The following is a 20,032-nucleotide window of genomic DNA, read 5'->3' on the forward strand; positions in this document are numbered from 1 at the left end:
TGGGCAGAACACACAGCTGGTGAACAGACACTGGGAGGGAAATGTGCTTGGGGTATTGGAGCGACTGGAGAAGAGTAGGTAGAGGGAGCGCAGCATCAAATTAAACTGGGGAGTTGCTTGGGAATAGCCAATGCAAGGAATTAGAATTTAACATGGAAGGAAGGGAGGAAGGGAGGAAGGGAGGGAGGAAGGGAGGAAGGGAGGAAGGGAGGGAGGGAGGAAGGAAGGAAGGAAAGAAGGAAGGAAGGAAGGAAGGAAGGAAGGAAAAGAAAGAACTTGCTATACTTCTTTCTATGTTGCTGGGCACTATTCTAAACCCTTTTCACATAGGCGCACTGTTAATCCTTGCCTCAGCTGTATATGGTAAGTACTCTTATTATCTCCCATTTTATTGGTAGAAAAACTGGCTCAGAAAGTTGGTAATTTGCCCAAAGTCACTCCCTTACTAAAGGGCAGAGCTGTGGCAGTCTGGCTTCACAGTCTGCATTTATCTGCTACATCATTGCCCTGAATGCAGCTATGCTGACGGGCCCTTTCCTTAGAAGGCTAATACATCAGTTCAGAGAAAAGATGATGGTGATTTGGGCCAAGATAGAGTGAACTAGATGGGTTTGAGATGACTTCTAGGTAAAATCAAATGACACAGATGATAGATGAGATAAAGGAGGTGGGGGAGAAGACAATACCAAGAATAATCCTCCAACTTCTGCCTCAATTAGATTATTTACTAAAATAGGGAACAGCAACGATATTTGGTAAGGAAAATCATGATTACAGTTTTATCATTAAGTTTGAGATGCTAAAGAATCGTCCAAGTACAAGTATCAAAACCTCAGTGTGTTCGCCCCTCTTTCCCAAGATGGCACAGAAGTGCGTGAGAAAAATCACCTGACTGCCTGGTGAAAGGGAAGGTGCTGCAGTCCCTCAGGCAGGTGCTCAGCCTGCCCTCCAGGTCACCACAGATCACTGACTCAGGTCCCTGGTCAGGTGTGCCCTCTGAGAGCTCTGTCCACAGGGAATTCTTTTCCTTGAGGCTGGGCCATTCTTCCTGGCTGAGCAGACCCCCTCTCCCTGTTATTTGTGCTGCAGACTGCAGAGTGAGCATGTTGACTTACCATTAGCCCCTTCTGTACCCTATACAAGAAACAGCATCCCTTACCCTGCAGGAGGGAATGCAGAAGGGTTCAGGGGTGCTTAATCAGGTCCTCTCACTGCCAACACAACACTTCTTATTTTACTGTGATGCAGTGAGCCTCTGTGCCGAGTCAGAGCACAAAACAATTTAATGTCAGCTGCCCCCTCAATCTATTTTCATCCCAAAGAGGAAAGTCAGAACACATGATGGACCGCTTCCCTTCTCTTCCTCTTCTCTTCCCCTTTCCTCTAGGAATCAGAGGAAATTTTGTTATTTCTCATTCCTGTATGTCTGGAACCTCCCCTGTTTCATATGTTCTTTCTTCCATTGCTGGTAACCCTCACCCCTTTCCTCTGAGGGCCATAGAGCTGGAATATCTCCGGGGGGACATGAATGCCTGGGAGAATGAAAATATACAACTGTAAAAATACAGTTTAATTCTTTCAAAATAATTACCCACTGACCCATTTACACCAATGCATTATCATTATCATCCCTTCCTCACTCAGTAGGAATTTAGATGTTAGATCAGGAGAGATGGTTTATGGCCGTTGTCATTGCTCCCCAAATTTCGGTACAAATTAGGGAATTGGACAGGCCTCTTAACTCCCCAGAGGAGTGAACATTTCAAGGAGTTAAGTGAATTTTAGAATTTTAGTTAAGACGCACTTAAGTAACAAAGTCTATAATTTAGACTGAAGAAAAGACAAATGGTTCACTTCATGGGATATTAAGAGAAAGTTAAATTGATTCAACACAAAATTTCAGTGTTTGAAAATGACTAAATTTAACCAAGCACCCCATTATGCTTTGACTGAGATCCCTGTAAGAATTGCTCGTTCCAAGCAGGAAATACAAATTTAAAATATACTTTGTATGTTTGTGAAATTTCAAAGCATGCAATGAATTCCTGGAATTTGATGTGTTTTTAGATTTTCCTACATTATTGTCAATAAAGTATCACAGAAATCTCTGCAGACAGTGATCAGTTTACTCTTGGTTTTTGTTTTATTTCTATTAAATTATGCCTTACTTCCAAACATTAGGACATAGGACACCTTTGTAAATAATATCCTAAGTTGTGCTTTCACAAATCTCTTTACGTGACGAAGTTTGTGAGATCCACATTCATTTATGATGGCCTATCTTCTAATTTATGGTTATATTCATACTTCTTTTGGCTTCAGTCTCTTTCCTCATTCTTAGTAAAAAGAATTCCTTCTTAAGCTTACAATGTTACGTTATTTTCTCACATGCATAAGAATATTTCCATAAGAAACAAACAAAGAAGATAGAAGTAGAGAATAGGTACTTAATATATTAATTCAGCTGTGTTAGTCTCAATTGCTTTCCTTGGCTCCTTAAAGCTGATAGGACTGATGCCTGCCTTCCCTCCGATCTGGCAACAAGCTAAAAAAAAATTCTAGTTCCTGAGGCAATCTCAAATGAGGTAGAACCTATGTCAGTGAGATTAATCCCCCCCCCCCCCCGCCCCAATAAAAAAAGAGCAGGAATTTAGGAACAATTCCTTGTGCCTGGATGTAAATTTCTACTGCCATGGATTTGTTTCTATGTTGCTTCTTATGGCTGCTTTGCTGCCAATCGTTCCAAGTCCTTTTCAGGTTTGTTGATGTAATCAAGTGGAAATAGTTTTAGTTTAGTCCCTGCTCTGAAGACTGTTAACCTGCTTTGCATGACTACACACTAATGTGCATTTTAGGCAATTTTATTCTTTATTTTTTAAAAAATGATTTTATAAACAGAAATGATATGTCATTTTTGTTTGAATGATCATGATTATTATTATGAAATGAGGTTGTATTTTAAGCAGTTTGAATGTCCTTAGTAAATTATTTCTCTGACTCTTTCTCATTCATCCGACCCCAGCCATTTCTGGGACCTTTCCCGCGGGGTCCAGTGCACTCTGCTCTTCTCCATTAGAGGATGCTTTGCTCAGGGTGATAATTGCTTGGTGTCCTACAAGGCTGAGACCCTTGAGGTCAGAGGCTGTGACAGAAATCTGAAAGGCTAATCCTGGCAATTGGGGTCTTGGTTGGTGCTGAAAAAATGAGCAATGGATAACATCAGTTAAAACCTTTCCTTCTCTTCATTGTGTGGGTGAATTTTTTCTAACATGAGACACATAAATAAATATAGTACTTTATTCGATTTCAGGCAGAAAATCACTTCTTTTTATTAAATATTTAGGATTGCAATATAAATAGATAAATAGAGAATAAATATTTGTGACACAATGAATACCCTAGATGGGTGTCGGAAAATAGAACATATAATTCTTAAATAAGTGATTTATGTAGTGATTTGAAATATGTACTCAAGAGACAGAATGATGGAAGCCTCTATTATAGAGCCATTAATTTCTCAATTAATGTGGCCAATTGTAAAATCACTTTTCATCTTCATTGATCTTCCCCTGTGGTTACTAATTGAATATAGAATTCTTTGAGAAACAGAATTATATAAAGTGTGTGATTGTTCACACAATTAATATATTTTTACAAAGATGCTTTAAACATTGCTCCATCTTTTAAGAAAAAATTAGATCCTTTCATTAGAAAATTGGAAAAATGGCATAACAAGACTGTTTTCATTGTTAATTTATTAAGTGGTAAGTTGACAAGATATGCTTTTTATGACTGACCAAAATATGATTTTTAAGTTTTAATTCATGATCTTTGAGTTTTCAAAACAGAATTGTGATCTGTGTTTTTGCTGAGTATATACAATTTTTGCTTAATGTAAAAATTTTAAAATACACTACAAGGAATTTCTATTGTTTAATCCTCTGGAGATAACTGCTGTCTTTTGATATACAACTCTCAAACTTGGGAAATTGTGTGCATTTCACGTATCATATCACTCTAAAAATTATTTAGCCTTTTAAAGTTTTCCCTTAATAAATGGCAATTTTCACTGTGAACACAAATATATCTACCTTTTAATTTCAGTAGCTACTAAGTGTTCCATTGAATGGAAGCACTAAATTCCTAACCACTTCCCAGCTCTGGAATGCTTAGGCTGTTTTTAATTTTTCACTTTTTAAATTATGTTGCATCACGTATCCTTAAAAGTACTTGCCCTTAGGAAAATATACTGAACATGATATAGTGAAATCGAAGCATCTGCAGATTTCAAAATTTTATACAGCCCCAGATTAGCCTCTAGATAGGTTTTGCATTTTACACTTCAGCCTGAGGAGGAAGAGCACCCATTTCTCCAAGGAAAGCAACCTGAAACTCAGACCCTCCGGCACTGCACGTGTCCAAGTGGAAAAGCAACCAGCATAATACATGCGGACAAAATTTCCTTTTTAACACTTACTGTTAACTTCAAAATAACTGAATTTAAGTACAGTACAGGTTGTCCCTCTTTTACAGGGTCTTTTTAAAAAGGTCACTGTGAAGTACTGTTTTGGGAGGAAGGGTTGCAATTCATAACAAATTTTCTCATAAAATCCAGTTAACCATATTGTTCATATTTTATGTGCTGCTTATGTTTTCATACAGCCCACAAAACCTACTTTACTGACAACGTACCTAAACCAGTGTATTCACATTACTAGACTGAATTTCAGGAAAGTTAATAGTATGAGGTGGAGAAATCTCTCACTTTTTCTATTGCTAGTCCTAGTAACATATATTTTAAATGGGCAACTTCCTTGATTTATTTCTGTAGTCCTTTCTGGTATTCTGGTTTTTCTCTTTTAATACCCCAGAGACTACATCCAGTTCCATGCTCAGCATATATTTGGCTGTATGTTGACCCTAACACAATAGCTAATTTGTTGATCTCAACTTGCTACTGGGGGAAAGCAAGGCAGTTTAACTCATGTCCACTAAGGAGTAAATGACTTATACCATACTAAGGCTATCGGAGAGTTACTTTTGACGGTAAGCGACCTGAATGTCTTTAGGAAGTGTAACAAAGTGAAGTATATTGAATTGAGTCATGACATAAACCATTACAGACAATTTGAGTAAATTATTTTTCATATTTTTAAATGGAGGGATAGCACACATGCAGTAGAATATATCCAGTATGCTAATCTGAATTGTACAGTTCAATGATTTTATATATGTACACAGGTTTAACTAGCCAGATTAAGATATAGAACATATCCAGGGTCGCATAAGAGTCCCTCATGCACTTTCCCAGTCTATACAACACACACACATACACACCCACCTACACACACATACCCCAAAAGTAACTGCTACTTTGACATTCTGACTTCCATGTTTTATTAGATTTGTCTGTGCTTGAACTGTTCTTGCGTAAATATTCCATTTAGCTCGATGGATGTTTGACTCCTCTAGTTTGGGCTGATAATGGTACTGCTGCTATGAGTACAAGTCCTTGTGTACATAGATACACTCACTGATGTCCAAGTCCTTGTGTAGATAGACACATTCATTTCTTTAGGGGTGGAATTGCTAGGTCATAGAGTAGGAGTATGTTTCACTTTACTAGAAACCTCCTTAGCTGTACTGTTTTACACCCCAACTAGATATGTAAGGGAGTTTTTATTGCTCTACATATTCACCACTACTTGACATTGTTAGTCATTTTAGCTACTTTGTTCCATAAAGTGAAAATGTGATATTTTTGCATGAGAGAGGGCATAAAAACAAGAGTAGTTTATTACAATCATGGAAAATAAAAGATTTCTCAGAGTCTCTGAACTATTTAATGCTCTAAACACATATATTTTGAGGTTATCATTATTATTCTTGTTTTTCATTTATTATTCTAGGATTATTTCTTCTACATTTTAATATCTGTGTTCTTGGGATTTTCCTTGTGATTCAGAATACTTACTGCTGTTATTCGTTAGGTGGCCATTATTTTACGGTTGTCATTGCTTATGTGCAGTAATAAACTTGGTTCTAGCTGTTCATATTGTCGTCTCTTCAGTTGCAGTTAAATTACATGCAGTGCGATTAACTGCCTTTTGAAATACATTCGAAAAATCACTCTATGCAGGCTGGCCTTGTGGCCAACAGTTAAGAGCACACGCTCTGCTGCTGGCGGCCAGGGTTCGAATCCCGGGCGGACACTGATGCACTGCTTGTCAGGCCATGCTGTGGCGGCATCCCATATAAAGTAGAGGAAGATGGGCATGGATGTTAGCGCAGGGCCAGTCTTCCTCAGCAAAAAGGAGAGGATTGGCATGGATGTTAGCTCAGGGCTGATCTTCCTCAAAAAGAAAAAAAATTACTCTATGACTTGGTGCTAAAGAAAGGTTACTATGTATAGAAAACATCACAGAAATAGAGCAGTGGACAAATATTTTTTAGTGACACAAATATTCATTGTAGGAGGAACATCTTCAATTGCCTTTCTCTTTTTTTTTGGCTGAACAATCTCTAATTTATTATGTTTGTACTTTAATTTTTGTCTATGAATGAGAGAGATACATGATGATAATCTTTGTCTAAATAATTCTAAAAGAGCTCTTTTGATAAGAACAAAATTAAGACTCTAAATTATTGGGACACATTGTATGATAGCTTTTCATCCTTTTTTTCTTCTTAAAGTTACATAGAATAACGGCCCTCTGTAAAATATATGGCATCTTAAATTCAGAGAATTGCAGTATTGCCGATCTCTTAAGTTGTTTCTGCTTTTCAGTGCTTTATACATTTCCCCATCTCCTCCCCCCAGGATCAATTTGGGCTGTTGTCTTGGCAAAGAAACATGAGCTCTCCATTTGGGAATGAGAGAATCAATTTTCTAGATAGAGATCTTTTAGCACTTGAGGACTGTCTGCAAGCAGCGTTTATGGAATTAAAAATTGGGAGAAATGGGAAACCTAATGACAATCATTCCTATTTGCTGTTTTTCTGGATTCACCTCGCCTGTTTTCCATAATTGTTTGTTACTATCACAACCTATTCTCGCTGACTGCTTCAACTATATGTCAGTACTTTTCTGCAGTTGGTACTTACAAGTGCAAGGGATCAAATTTCACATTTTTGGGCTTAATTTTCCAGAGACATTTTGAAGTCAGATTGCTAATATTTCTACTCTTTTATAATAAGTCTCATGATTTTTCTCCTTCTATTGGTCCACGGAGTTTGCACTTTCCATTAGTCTGCACAGCTGGCAGTAGCCCCCTTGGAAATGTTTTTCCTGTTACTTACTGTGGTGGTCTAGCGGTTAAGAATTGGCCCTCTCACCACCATGGCCCGGGTTTATCTCCTGATCAGGGAACCACGCCACCTGTCCGTTGTCACATTGTGGTGGCTGTGTGTTGCTGTGATGCTGAAAGCTATGCCACTGACATTTCAAATACCAGCAGGGTCACCCATGGTGGACAAGTTTCAGCAGAGTTTCCAGACACAGACACAGACAGACTAGGATGAAGGACATGGATACCCACTTCCCAAAAGATTGGCCATGAAAACGCTATGAATAGCAGTGGAGCATTGTCTGATATCGTGCTGGAAGATGCGAGGATGGCGCAAAAAGACCAGGCAGGGTTCTGCTCTGCTGTCCACAGGGGCAATAGGAACAGAAATCAGCTGGACGGCACTAACAACAAATTGTTTCCAGACCCAGTGTGGTTATCATGTAGCCTTTTGTTAATACTTCTCCCCATTTCTTAGTTTGAAGGAAAGTTATAAAACCAGTTTTGACTTGCTGAACTCTACACAAAACTTAAGAATGCATTTCCAGTTTAGCATATGATTATTTCCTTGAAGAAATTGACACATCAGTCCAGAAACCATGTTTCAAAGAATTTCCTAAGAGGTCAAAGATATTTTTCACTTTCAAAAAAATAAATTAGTATATAATGAGTCTCATTACCGTTCTCTGGTGAATATTTTATAATAGAATATATTTTGGTCTCTAATAATTATCTGTTAAAGGATGCATTTTATCCATGAACTTCAAAATTGATCTATACATCATATACAGGATTGCGATGAGCAGGGAGGGGAGATAGAAAAGATGAGGAGAAATGATCTCTTTTTGCACATCCCCTCCTCCTGGGTAGTCTCTTTAAATGGGATGTTTTTTTATACTAGGATGTCCAATTTTTGGATACTCCATATAATCTTGATATTACATATTAGTTTGAATCATAATAAATTGCTGTTTATGTAGGTCAAGGATGATCACAAATGACCATTTGACATGGTTTAACATAAGACATAAGAATAAAAGTTAAATGCTACAAAAATGTAACATAAAGAAATGATAAATGCCAATGTTTCAATTATGATGACTGGGAACCAGAATTAAGAGACTATTTGCTGCCCATGTTGATATATTATTATCTGATTTTATATTCATAATATAAAAATAGCATGTATATAAATATGTAAATAATGTATTAGTAAGTAGGTTAATGCCTCTAAAGTAAAAAATTATATTTATATGACCAAATAATAATAACTGCCAGAGTCAAGTATCTGTAACGTAGGAAAATTCACTTAACTCTCCAGCTTATTTTCCTTTTCAGTAAAATGATGACAATAAAACCTTACGTTCCTCTCAGGGCTGTTGAAAGTGGATGATGGGGTCACCAAAAGAAATAAATCTAAGAAATGTTATATAATTCAATGGATTATTATAATAATATTCTCCTTTACAGTATTTAAAGAAGTGAGAAAAATTTGTGAATTTTCTTTCCTTCTTTTGCTACCTAGAGAAAATGTTTGAAGCTGAAAAAAATAAAACACAATCCCCTTAATACACCTGATGCTTCCATAGACACCCCAGGCCGACTCAGGGGAGATGAGGGCACTTCTCTAAGAAACGAGTCAGGCCGGCCCTGTGTCTTGGTGGTTAAGTGCGCGCGCTGCGATGCTGGTGGCCCGGGTTCGGATTCCAGGTGCGCATCGAGGCACCACTTCTCTGTTCATCCTGAGGCCGAGTCCCACATACAGCAACTGGAAGGATGTGCAGCTACGACACACAACTATCCACTGGGGCTTTGGGGGGAAAAATAAAATAAATAAAATCTTTAAAAAAAAAAAAAAAAAAAGAAACGAGTCAGCCCCTTCTGAAGGGCCATTTGCAGCCTGGTTTTTGCATACAGGAGAGAACTGCCACGGAGAGGAATGTATCTGAATGATGAGCCCATCTTTGGAGAGAGGAGGGAGAAGATTTCACAGCAGAGGGGGCAGGCAAGGTGAGGATAGAGATCATCAGCAACCTAGGTACTAATGTGAAGCAGCAACTCCATCAGCTTTGTGGAGATCGAAGTTAGGAAAAGGTTTGTCACAATGACAGGAGACCTCAGATATGTCCCAGGCTTGTATTGTTAAAGCAAAATGCTTAGACCATCCCAATACAAGCGGGCGGGAGAGTTGGTCTAGATTAAACAACCGGTGTTTGGAAAAGTCATTCTTCTAAATACTTTGCAGGACAAGAACAACCTCTATTGTGAGGTGAAAAACACTCAAAATGAGAGGTAGATGGTACTTATTGTGGAGGCTGGGATAACTCTCCCAGGACCGTTACACCAACGCATTGAGTAGCCTTCACCGAGGGCACCGTGTTCCTTGTGATCCACTCTGTAACCAGCAGCACAGTGATTTGAGGCCCACCCACATCTGAGCAAAAGAGTGGGAGAAGATATGACAGACAGAAAGGATTGGAGGGTAAGTGGACTTCTTGGGAATGCTCCTGAAACAAGCTGCCCCCCTAACCCAACCACGTCACTTTATGTGACTTGAAAGTTTCTTAATGAAAAAACACTTCAAGAAAGACAAAACGGCAAACTAACAAAAATAAAATCAGATATGTATTGTGGATTTTACATCCTCATCTTAGATCACTTGATAGTTTACTGACATATAATGTATACTTAGTGATTAAAAACAATTTTTTCAGTACTTGATAATTATCTGGCCAAAAAATACTATAACAGAATAATTGAGTGTATTATTAAATTTCACATCTTGTACTCCTTTCCTCCAGCAGCTTAGCAAGAGATTTTCATAGCTTTCTTCTGCATGTAAAGCTTACTTGGTATAACAAAAACTATTCTCTTAAACTTGACAATTCACAAAAGGGCATTACAAGATTGAGATCCTATGTGTGAGAGTGTTTCGACTTGTTCTGAAAGAAGAAAGAATTTCTTGGCTGCAATAGTTGTTCTCAGGAACTATCACTTTTTTTGGCTGTTAAAAGTAACCGATTTGTGTCACCAAGTGGAAGTCATCCAAAGCCATAACAAAGATGACAGTATATGGCACGCTTGATTGGATATATCATTTCCCTCCCTCTGGGGACAATCCCATAATATGTACCTTGCTCCTATGACATTTTCAGCAGCACCCTGATACCAGTAAGGTCACAGGATTTCATTTTACTTTTCCTATGATTTTCAACGGGAAAGATTTTGATTCCTAGACTGCAGGACCCTCAGGAATTTTACTTTAGATTGCATTTTAGATTTATTTTCTCAAGTGATTCACTCAGGTCCTTTATAACCTGTGTTGTGCTCCTTTATTTATTGTGAAACTTTTAGGTAAAAGAAATACAATTTTATTGGCACAACTCCCTGCGTCAATTCATGTCTATATTTACTCACCTACTAACTTGTTCTTTCTAATATGGTATTTTTAATTGGGGATGGAAAGATTGTCTAGATTCAAGCGTTAGGTATTACATACATGGATATTATCTAGTTAAACTAGTTAACCTTGTCCTCAGTTTCTCTCCAATGCTAAATGCAGCTGTGTTGTTCAACTTCCTTTGGGTTATCACCTAAGGATATAATAAAGCTAACATAGTTATTAAGCCAACTAGGGTATTGTATATTGATGTAGGCAAGATCCAGAGTGTTTTCTTTTCAACAGAATAAAAAATATTTTTTTTGACTATAGACCCTGTGATTAGATTAAAATATTTACTTAATTCAGTGAGCAAATTCTATGCTTTAGTCACTTATCTGGAAGAATCAGAATTCAATAGTAAACACAAGAGATGAAAATCTTTGCCTTCACAGAGTTTAGTGACAGCAATTAGCTTTTCTAGAAGTAAAAGGATTGTGCTAGATGTTTGTAATATGCTTTTTCTGACTATCCACAAATATTGAGAAGTAATTTAACTACAATTCTGGAGGGAAACAAGAATAATCTAATTAGACTCATGAAGATTATAGAAGATATCAAGGACTGACATTACTTATCTAAGATTATTACAATATGACAGGTTAATGGCCATTCATAGTGTAGAATAAGTATATTTTTTGTTAAAAATGAATTGTAATTATAGATGGGATACATGTCCATTTATAAAAGTTGCAATAAAATAGAGGAATATAGGAGTTGGATAATATTTTGAAATACGATTCAATAGTTTTGCGTTCTCAGTAATTAATTTTAGCCCACAAAACCTCTACCATCATAATTAGATTATAAAGTTGTAGGTTTCTCTGGCTACCTAAATCCTGTACCAAATTTGTGGCCGAGCACGTACATGGCTCTAGGTTTATCTATAGGCAATACTGTCTGCTGAATGTATTTAGTTAAGAGAGCTGAGTTATGTTAAACGGTTCATGTGCTACCAAGGAGATTGTATCTAGATATAAGAATTGCTAACTGTAAGCCTTAATGGTTGGTAGCTGTATTACGAGGCTATACCACCTCTTGTGACCCAGGATGCTTTATCTGGTGGTTGTGTGGGGGTGTGGTCTAGAATTTACACCTAATATTTTTCACAAGCTTCTGATGAAACTTCCATTTAGGTGTGTGCTCTTTTGTCTGCTTTGCATCTTTTACAGTTAAATCAAATGATGTCTGGAATGTATTGTATCACATAAACCTTTTCAATAATTTCAAACCGAAGACCAATGGATACTGTCTGTGTTCATGTAACTTGCAAGTGACCTCCCATCCCCCAACATTCACCTATCTACATATAGCCGTTGTATCTGATCTAGGAAAACGACACTACTGAGTAATAGAAAATAGCAGATGGTATCTACAATAAGAAGACAAGTTATGACAATTAAAATATATCAGATCATAAAAAGTCCCCACAATGATGAATCACAAAGAAGATGAAAACTTTAACATACCCTCTGAAAAAGAATTAAATATCCTTAAATAAGCAATTGAAGGCATGATAAAATTCCTTACTCAGAAATGTTAAAAAAACTCAGAGGGGCAGGCCCGGTGGTGTAGCAGTTAAGTGCGCGTGCTCTGCTGCTGGAGGCCCGGGTTCAGATCCTCCGGCGCGCACCGTCGCACCACTTGTCAGGCCATGCTGTGGCGGCGTCCCACATAAAGTAGAGGAAGATGGGCAGGGATGTTAGCTCATGGCCAGTCTTACTCGGCAAAAAGAGGAGGATTGGCATGGATGTTAGCTCAGGGCTGATCTTCCTCACACACACACAAAAAACCAAAAAACTCAGAAAATAAATGAACACAATCAAAACAAACAAACAAAAAAATCAGGGAGACATTAAATGAGAATTAAACAAACCAAGAAAATAATTGAAGAAAAAAATTGAAGAAAAGGAAAAAAATCATTATTTTGGACTAAAATACAGCATGACCAAAGGGAAATTAGATTTGACCAAAAGTATAATAATAACATTAAAAAAAATGAAGAAAATAAAAATTTTTAAATGATTTAAAATGAATTAGAAAAGAAATGATCTATCTAGAAGATAGGCAAAAAAAATCCATTATATTGTTAACGGAAATTTGAAGAAAAAAAATAATTTTACATAAAAATATTTAATGCTATAATTCAAAATTATTTCTGGAAATAAAAGAAAATGTGAATTTATTTTTAAAGGGGCCATCGTGTACCAGGAAAAATTGATCTAGAGCTTTCAAAATCAAGACATATGCTGATAAAATGATGATGTTAATAATAAACGAAAACAAATTCTCAAGGCCTTAGCCAAAAAGACCAAGTCAGCTACAAAGGAAAGAAAATCAAGTTGGCATTGGGTTTAAATGAAATCTAAAAATCAAGAGAGACTTCGGCATTTTCAATAAAATAAAGAGAAGAAAGTGTGAAGAGAGATTTTATAACCATCCAAGCTGTAATTCAAAATTCAAAGCTATAGAAAAGTTTTCAATATGCAAAAATTATGAAAAATACCAATGAATCCACTAGGAGATCAGTTCATCCAATCAAGAATTAAAAGGAGAAATTTTCCAAAAGAGCTGAGGGAGGGAAATGAATATATCTAATTGTAGATCTCATACTAAAACAAATGTGGATTCATGTGTGGAAAAACCATATGTAACAACATAGAAATATTGCAATGTGATGTGTAGGCTAAACAAAAAGAGAAAGTAATATAAGCTTACCCATGGTCACATTGTTACTAAGTGAGAGTCAAATAGATCACGTAAAACAAGCCCAATATTAGACGCCTAAGTAAGGAAAAGGGGGATTGAAGACATTGTAACTATATTAGTATGTATATAGAACTACTAGAGCAAAATACAAGCATCCCTGAACACTCAAAATAAAGCAAAATAACTAAGTAAATTAGAATCTGCATGGAGAAAAAAATACATGAACAAAAAATATTTTGATAGAGTAAGAACAGTCAAATCAGTTACATAAATAAATGCCGATGGGCTCCACTCACATATTAAAAAACAGAAATTTCAGATTAGTCTACCAAACACAACCCCAAGAGACAATCCTAAAAATGAAAGGAGCCAGAAAAGTTAAAAAATAAAAAGATAGATGAAAGAAAATAAAATGGGAACAATAAGAAAGCAGGGGTTGTAATCCTCTTATCATGAAAAAATTCAGAATTCAGACTGACAAGCGTTAAACTGGACAAGGATCATAGGCCATCTGTGTTTGCTAATTGGCTTTACCGGAAAGAAGAGCAAAAGTTCTCTCTTGTATCTTCTTGGCAGGAGGTAGCTTTGCAACTTAAAGAGCTGGGCTCCTTCCTGCTCCCACAGAGACTGGGAGATAGGAGCCCTATCTTCCTCAATGATCCCATTTCAAAGGGATGACTCCCAGGTCCTTGAGAAAAACATTTCTGGGATGTAGAATATTTTCATCTCAAGCAGGAAGACAAAGAATTTACAATTACAACTTCTCTAAAGCAAATACTAAGAAAAGGGAAGTCAGACCTAGAGTGAAGAAGAAACCTAGGTTCAGTCAAGAGAGGGAAAGTTAAGGCCCTCTTGATCATCACTTAGCTCTATATCAAATTGATTAGGATAAAGAAGGTAAAACAGGATCCAAGAAGCTTTAGAACACAGTATTCTGACTGTCCACACTCAGTGGGATATATTCAAAGCAAGAAAACAATTGAAAAGTAATCTTGAATTTTTCTTAGTTGGTTTGTTTTTGATACTGTTATGGAAGTAGTGATTTTGATACAAATCTATGTTCATTGTAAGATAGAGCAAGTGGTAACTAAATGCAAAATGTGTGCAGTAGGGGATGCTTGATTGAATCCTGGGGCGCGATGAGGCAGTTATCAAGGACATTATTGGGAAAACTGGGGAAGTTTGGAGAATGTATCAATGTTAAATTTCTTGTCTATAATGATAGCATTTTGGTTATGCAAAAGGATGTCCTTGTTTTTAGATACATCTTGAAATGTTTATTTGTGAAAGGACATGTCTGCAACATATTCTCAAATTTTCAGAATTGTGAATGAGAGAGAGAGAGAATCATAAATATGGCAATGCTAATAGTGCTAATAATTAGGGAAATCTAGGTAAATGTTATTCGTTGGACTATTCTTTCAATTCTTCTGCATGATTGAAATTTTCCCCAAACTATAAGTAGAGGAAAATTAGCCTGACCCCCAAATAAGTTATAAAGTGAATTATAGGCAAAACTGCTGAAAGCATTATTATCTAAAGTAAAATGACAAAAACAGTTTATGCAGAGACTGTTATTCAAGGTCTGGTAAAACACAGAAATAACAAAAAAATGAAATTATAGTCTTTGAGTCGCAAAATAGGGTATTAAAATTCACAGGAGAGACAGTGGTTTTAAAGAAAAAGGCTTTCTCTTGCTGGGGAAAATGTTTTGATTTTGGAAAACTCAGCTTTGTGATTCCTTATAGTACTTGATACATAAATGCTGTGCCGCCAGGCACATGTGCCATATTTTGGACTGCCCAACTTTACTAATGCTTGGAGCACCAACAGTAATGCAGGTATACATTTATTTCTAAATTATATGCATGTAATTCTGTAGTAATATATTATATACATTGGAAATTTCATACAAAAATACAGTTCAAAAGAAGATAGAAAGATAAATAAAAATAGAAGTTCAAATGTGGACCATTTCAAGTGCCCCCTGGGCAGTATGCCTCGTGCTTTGAAGACCAGTGCCACAAATGCCAGCTTTGGGAATATCATGCAATGATGAAGGACTTTGGTTTACAGCTCCGATTGAGAATGGCAAAAAGATGGAGAATGGAAGAATCAGCAATAGATTTAATTATGGATGGAAGTTTGTGAAAAGTGACTTAGATTCCTCAAGATAGAACTTTGATGGGGTGGGGGAGGAAACACCAGATAATTTTGGCAGAATCCAGGAGTGCTTAGTCTTGTGCCGATTTTCCCAAGGTGTAGCCAAATGGCACTGTGGACCTCTTCCAGAAGCTGCAAGTCCCACCATGTGCCAGAGAATGGACTTAACTATGACCAAATGAGCAGCATGGTGGCAATGGCTTAGTGGATCCAAGTGGATGAATGAAACCGAAGGCAGAATCACACAGCCCAGCGCCAGTGATTGCAGCCAACAGGCTGATGAATGTGGATAAGGACTCACAGAAGAAGAGGAAGATGTGGAAGTGTAATGAGTCGATTGAGTTAATTTTCAACTGAAAGAGTTTCTATCTTGAAATGCATTTTTGAAAAAATTAATTTACTGAATTTTCCTGAAATTGAATAGATCATTTTTCTGTTAGCAGGCTTTAGATGATTAAAACTGTGATGTGAAAATCCCCATCTGCTACCTAAAGAAAATTAAAGTTTTCTTTACTCTTACCACCAGAAATAATCACCAGTGGTTTTATGAGAACTTTCTTCCACCTGTTGGAGTAATAAAAACAAATGTCTTACATATATACATCAAATAGGTAGTATTTGATACATAATTGTTGAGTGTCTATTTGTTCATGACCCTGTTCTAAGTGTTGGGGATACTGTGATACCAAAAGAAAAAAAAAATCTTGTGCTCTACTCTAGCAGATTTATTAAGGAAGTGTCCTAGTAGATTATAATTTAAAAATTCTCCCTGTATTTGCTTTTTTTGTTCCTTAGTACGTTTTTCTTACTACATTTAAATCTTTCATCTGCCTGGAATTTAGTTTTGTATAAGGGAACAGAACTCAAACTATGTAATTTTGTCAACTATATTCAAATGAAGAAAAAAAAGTCTCTTCACAGGAAAGAAAATCTTCAAAAATTTCAAAACAAGGACCAAATAGGAGTAAATATTTGCAACTTTATTGGAGACAAATGACTTCTTAAAACCATGTGGATATTTCCTACAAATTAATACAAAAGGAATACACAGGAAACCAATTAATATATACAAAAGTAAGCATCCATGAACAGGCAGTCCACAAAGAGCAAAATATTTATTTCATTTATATTTGTGAAAGGATGCTAAAACTCACATGGTATAAGAGAAATGCCAATTAAAACTACAATGAGATAGCATTTGTTTTTAGCTATCAGATTGGCAGCAATCAAAAACCCTGATAATACACTAGTTGGTGAGGATCTGGAGGAACAGGTACTGTCACATATTTGATAGGATTCCAAATTGGTATATCATTGGTGACAGACAGACTCTGAGGTGTCCCTTATGATCCCTGCCTTGGGATAATCAGGCCCATGAATAATCCCACTGAGTGTGGCCATGATCTTTAACTTCCTTCTAACCAAAAGAATACAGCAAAAGGGAGAGGATATACGTGATTACATGTATATGATTACATTATGTAAGATGCAATGTCCATCTTGCTGAGAGGTTCTCTGGCTTGCTGGTTTTGAGGATACAAGTGGCCATGTTGAGGGGCCCACAATGTAAAGAACTGAAGTTGACCTCTAGGACCTGAGAGTGGCCTTCAGCGAAATTCAGCAATAAAGTGAAGCCTTCCATCCTAAGATGCAAGATAATAAATTCCGCCAACAACTTGAGTGGTCTTGGAAGAAGATTCTGCCTCAGTTGAGCATTCAGATGAGATCCTAGCCTCAAGCTAAAACTTTGATTGCGGTCTTAGAGATACCTCAGCTAAGTCATGCCTGGACCTCAGTCCCATAAAACTGTTAAAAATTAAATGTACATTGTTTTAACCCTATAAGTTTGCATTTGGTATTTTGGTATGCAGCAATAGATAAATAAAACAGCATCTATGCACAAAAATTTGATGATACTTATAAAAATAACTATTTTTTTTTAATTTTTTGTTTATTGCTGTAACATTGGTTTATAACATTATAAAAATTTCAGGTGTACATCATTGTACTTCTATTTCTGCATAGATTACATCATGTTCACCACCAAAATACTAATTATAACCCATCACCACACACATGTACCGAATTATCCCTTTCACCCTCCTCCCTCCCCCCTTCCCCTCTGGTAACCACCAATCCAATCTCTGTCCCTATGTGTTTGTTTATTGTTGTTATTATCTACTACTTAATGAAGGAAATCATACAGTATTAGACTTTCTCCCTCTGACTTATTTCACTTTGCGTTATACCCTCAATGTCCATGAACGTTGTCACAAATGGCTGGATTTCATCGTTTCTTATGGCTGAGTAGTATTCCATTGTGTATATATACCACATCTTCTTTATCCATTCGTTTCTTGATGGGCACTTAGGTTGCTTCCAAGTCTTGGCTATTGTGAATAACGCTGCAATGAACACAGGGGTGCATGTACCTTTACAAATTGGTGTTTTCAAGTTCTTTGGATAAATACCCAACAGTGGAATAGCTGGATCATATGGTAGTTCTATCCTTGATTTTTTTATGATCCAGTAATTCCTATTTAAGGAATTTATTTTCTAGTTTCAGTATAGATATGTGTAAAAACATATGTACAAAAATAATCCATTGTAGCAAGTTTTTGTAATAGCAGCAGAATGGAACAAAACTACCTGCCTATGAATAAATGTCTAATCAAATAGTGATAGATTATGGCATAATCACTAATGAACATTATAAACAATGCAGATGGTATGTATATTAGAAAAACCTCCAAGATGATTCTTCAGTAGAAAAATAGGGTGCAGAATATTGTGTATAAGTATGCCAATATCTGTAAAGGGGCAAAAGAATATACAGAACGAAACTTGTGTATGTCTGCATTATCTCTGGAAAATTACACGGAGTTGGTAAAATTGTTCGCCTCTTTGAAACGGCATGAGAGACTGGAGGAGAAGTTTCAGAAACTATTTTAGTGTCTATTTTATTTTGTATTTTTTGGATGTATGTATTTCATGTTCAAATAAATTATCATATTTAAATGATATGAACTAGAAACAGATTTAAAGAAGTAATGAAGTTATCTTACTAAACTTCTTCAAGAAACTATAGCTAATATTTTCTGGAATATATGATTACAGGGACAGTAAACTCTTTGATGGTTAATGCATTTGTGAAAGAGTCGATGTTGTTTCCTTCACTTTTTATGTACTTGCTGCATTATTCAACAAATAAATATTTGAGTGCTTGCAAGATGTTCTCCTACTTACTACAGTTTTAGGTTCTGTGAGGAATTCATATATGAATAAGATAAGGTCCCTCGTCTCAGTACTTTATAATCTAGCAACAGAAATCAAACATGCAAAAATGAACTAACAAGGCAATATGTGGCCAGAAGCACAAATGAAGCACGGGAGAAGGTTTGTGGGCTCTTACAGGAAGTTCTGTCTCCTTTCTGGTATGTTCAGGATAAAGGAGAATGTATTTAATCTGATGCTGAGGTGTAGATAAAATATCAAAATTTAGGTGCATTTGGAAAGGTATTTGAAACATATGGAACAGTGAGTCAAACCACGGGTTTGTGGAAAACTGTTAGATGTTCCCAGGAAAAAGGCACATGTGCTTTCTAGCTAGAAGACAGAGTTCTTGAAGGCGTGTAGCAAAAAAGTAGGGGTTAGGGCAAATGAGAGATTTTTAGGAAAGATTTGTGCAGTTCCTTGAATGTAAGAAACTTTATTTAATAAGAAATGATGAGCAATGTAAGATTTCTGGGCAGAGTAATAGGACAGTCAGAACTGTGAATCAGGAATGTTATTCTGACAGTGGGGTGGAGATGGCTGACAGTGAGATCAATTTTGGTTGCCTTGAATTTGGAGTTTTGTTGTTACTTATGAGTAAAAATTGCAGCAGTCATATGGCAACACGAAGGTGGAACTCACTAGAAAGTTAGGTGACTCTAGCTGAAGATTTTGGAATAGATTTAATCACTGGAAAAAAGAAAAAGGAAGTATGAGGGCCAAGGAATTATATTTGTGAAAACTCTCATTTGAGGAATAAAATGAGTCATAAAGTCATATTTCTCTGGGAAAAAAATATGAGGAAGAACCTGAGATTTAATAACATTAAAGAGAGATGAAACATTCACAAAGAAACATTCACATGTCATAATGGATTAACAATTTATGGTCTGTGGTTAAATTTTAGTTCAAAATTAAATACATATGTGGACACACACATACACACACACAAGTGAAATCATACCACTTATTTTTAACAAGAGTTATAATTAACTTTAGGTTAATTACTATCATTTTATTTGATATTTTTAAATGATCAATTTCCTGTGGAACACTGGAAAATATCTAATATTTGCCTCAAATTGAGTCTTATTTTGAAAATTATTATTTTGGCGCAAGGTTTACAATGTGTAAATAGATTTCTCTTGGGGATCTACACAGA

Source organism: Ceratotherium simum, chromosome 18 (genome assembly GCF_057802395.1).
Source record: "Ceratotherium simum simum isolate JZ-2026a chromosome 18, ASM5780239v1, whole genome shotgun sequence".
Classification (NCBI taxonomy): Eukaryota; Metazoa; Chordata; class Mammalia; order Perissodactyla; family Rhinocerotidae; genus Ceratotherium; species Ceratotherium simum.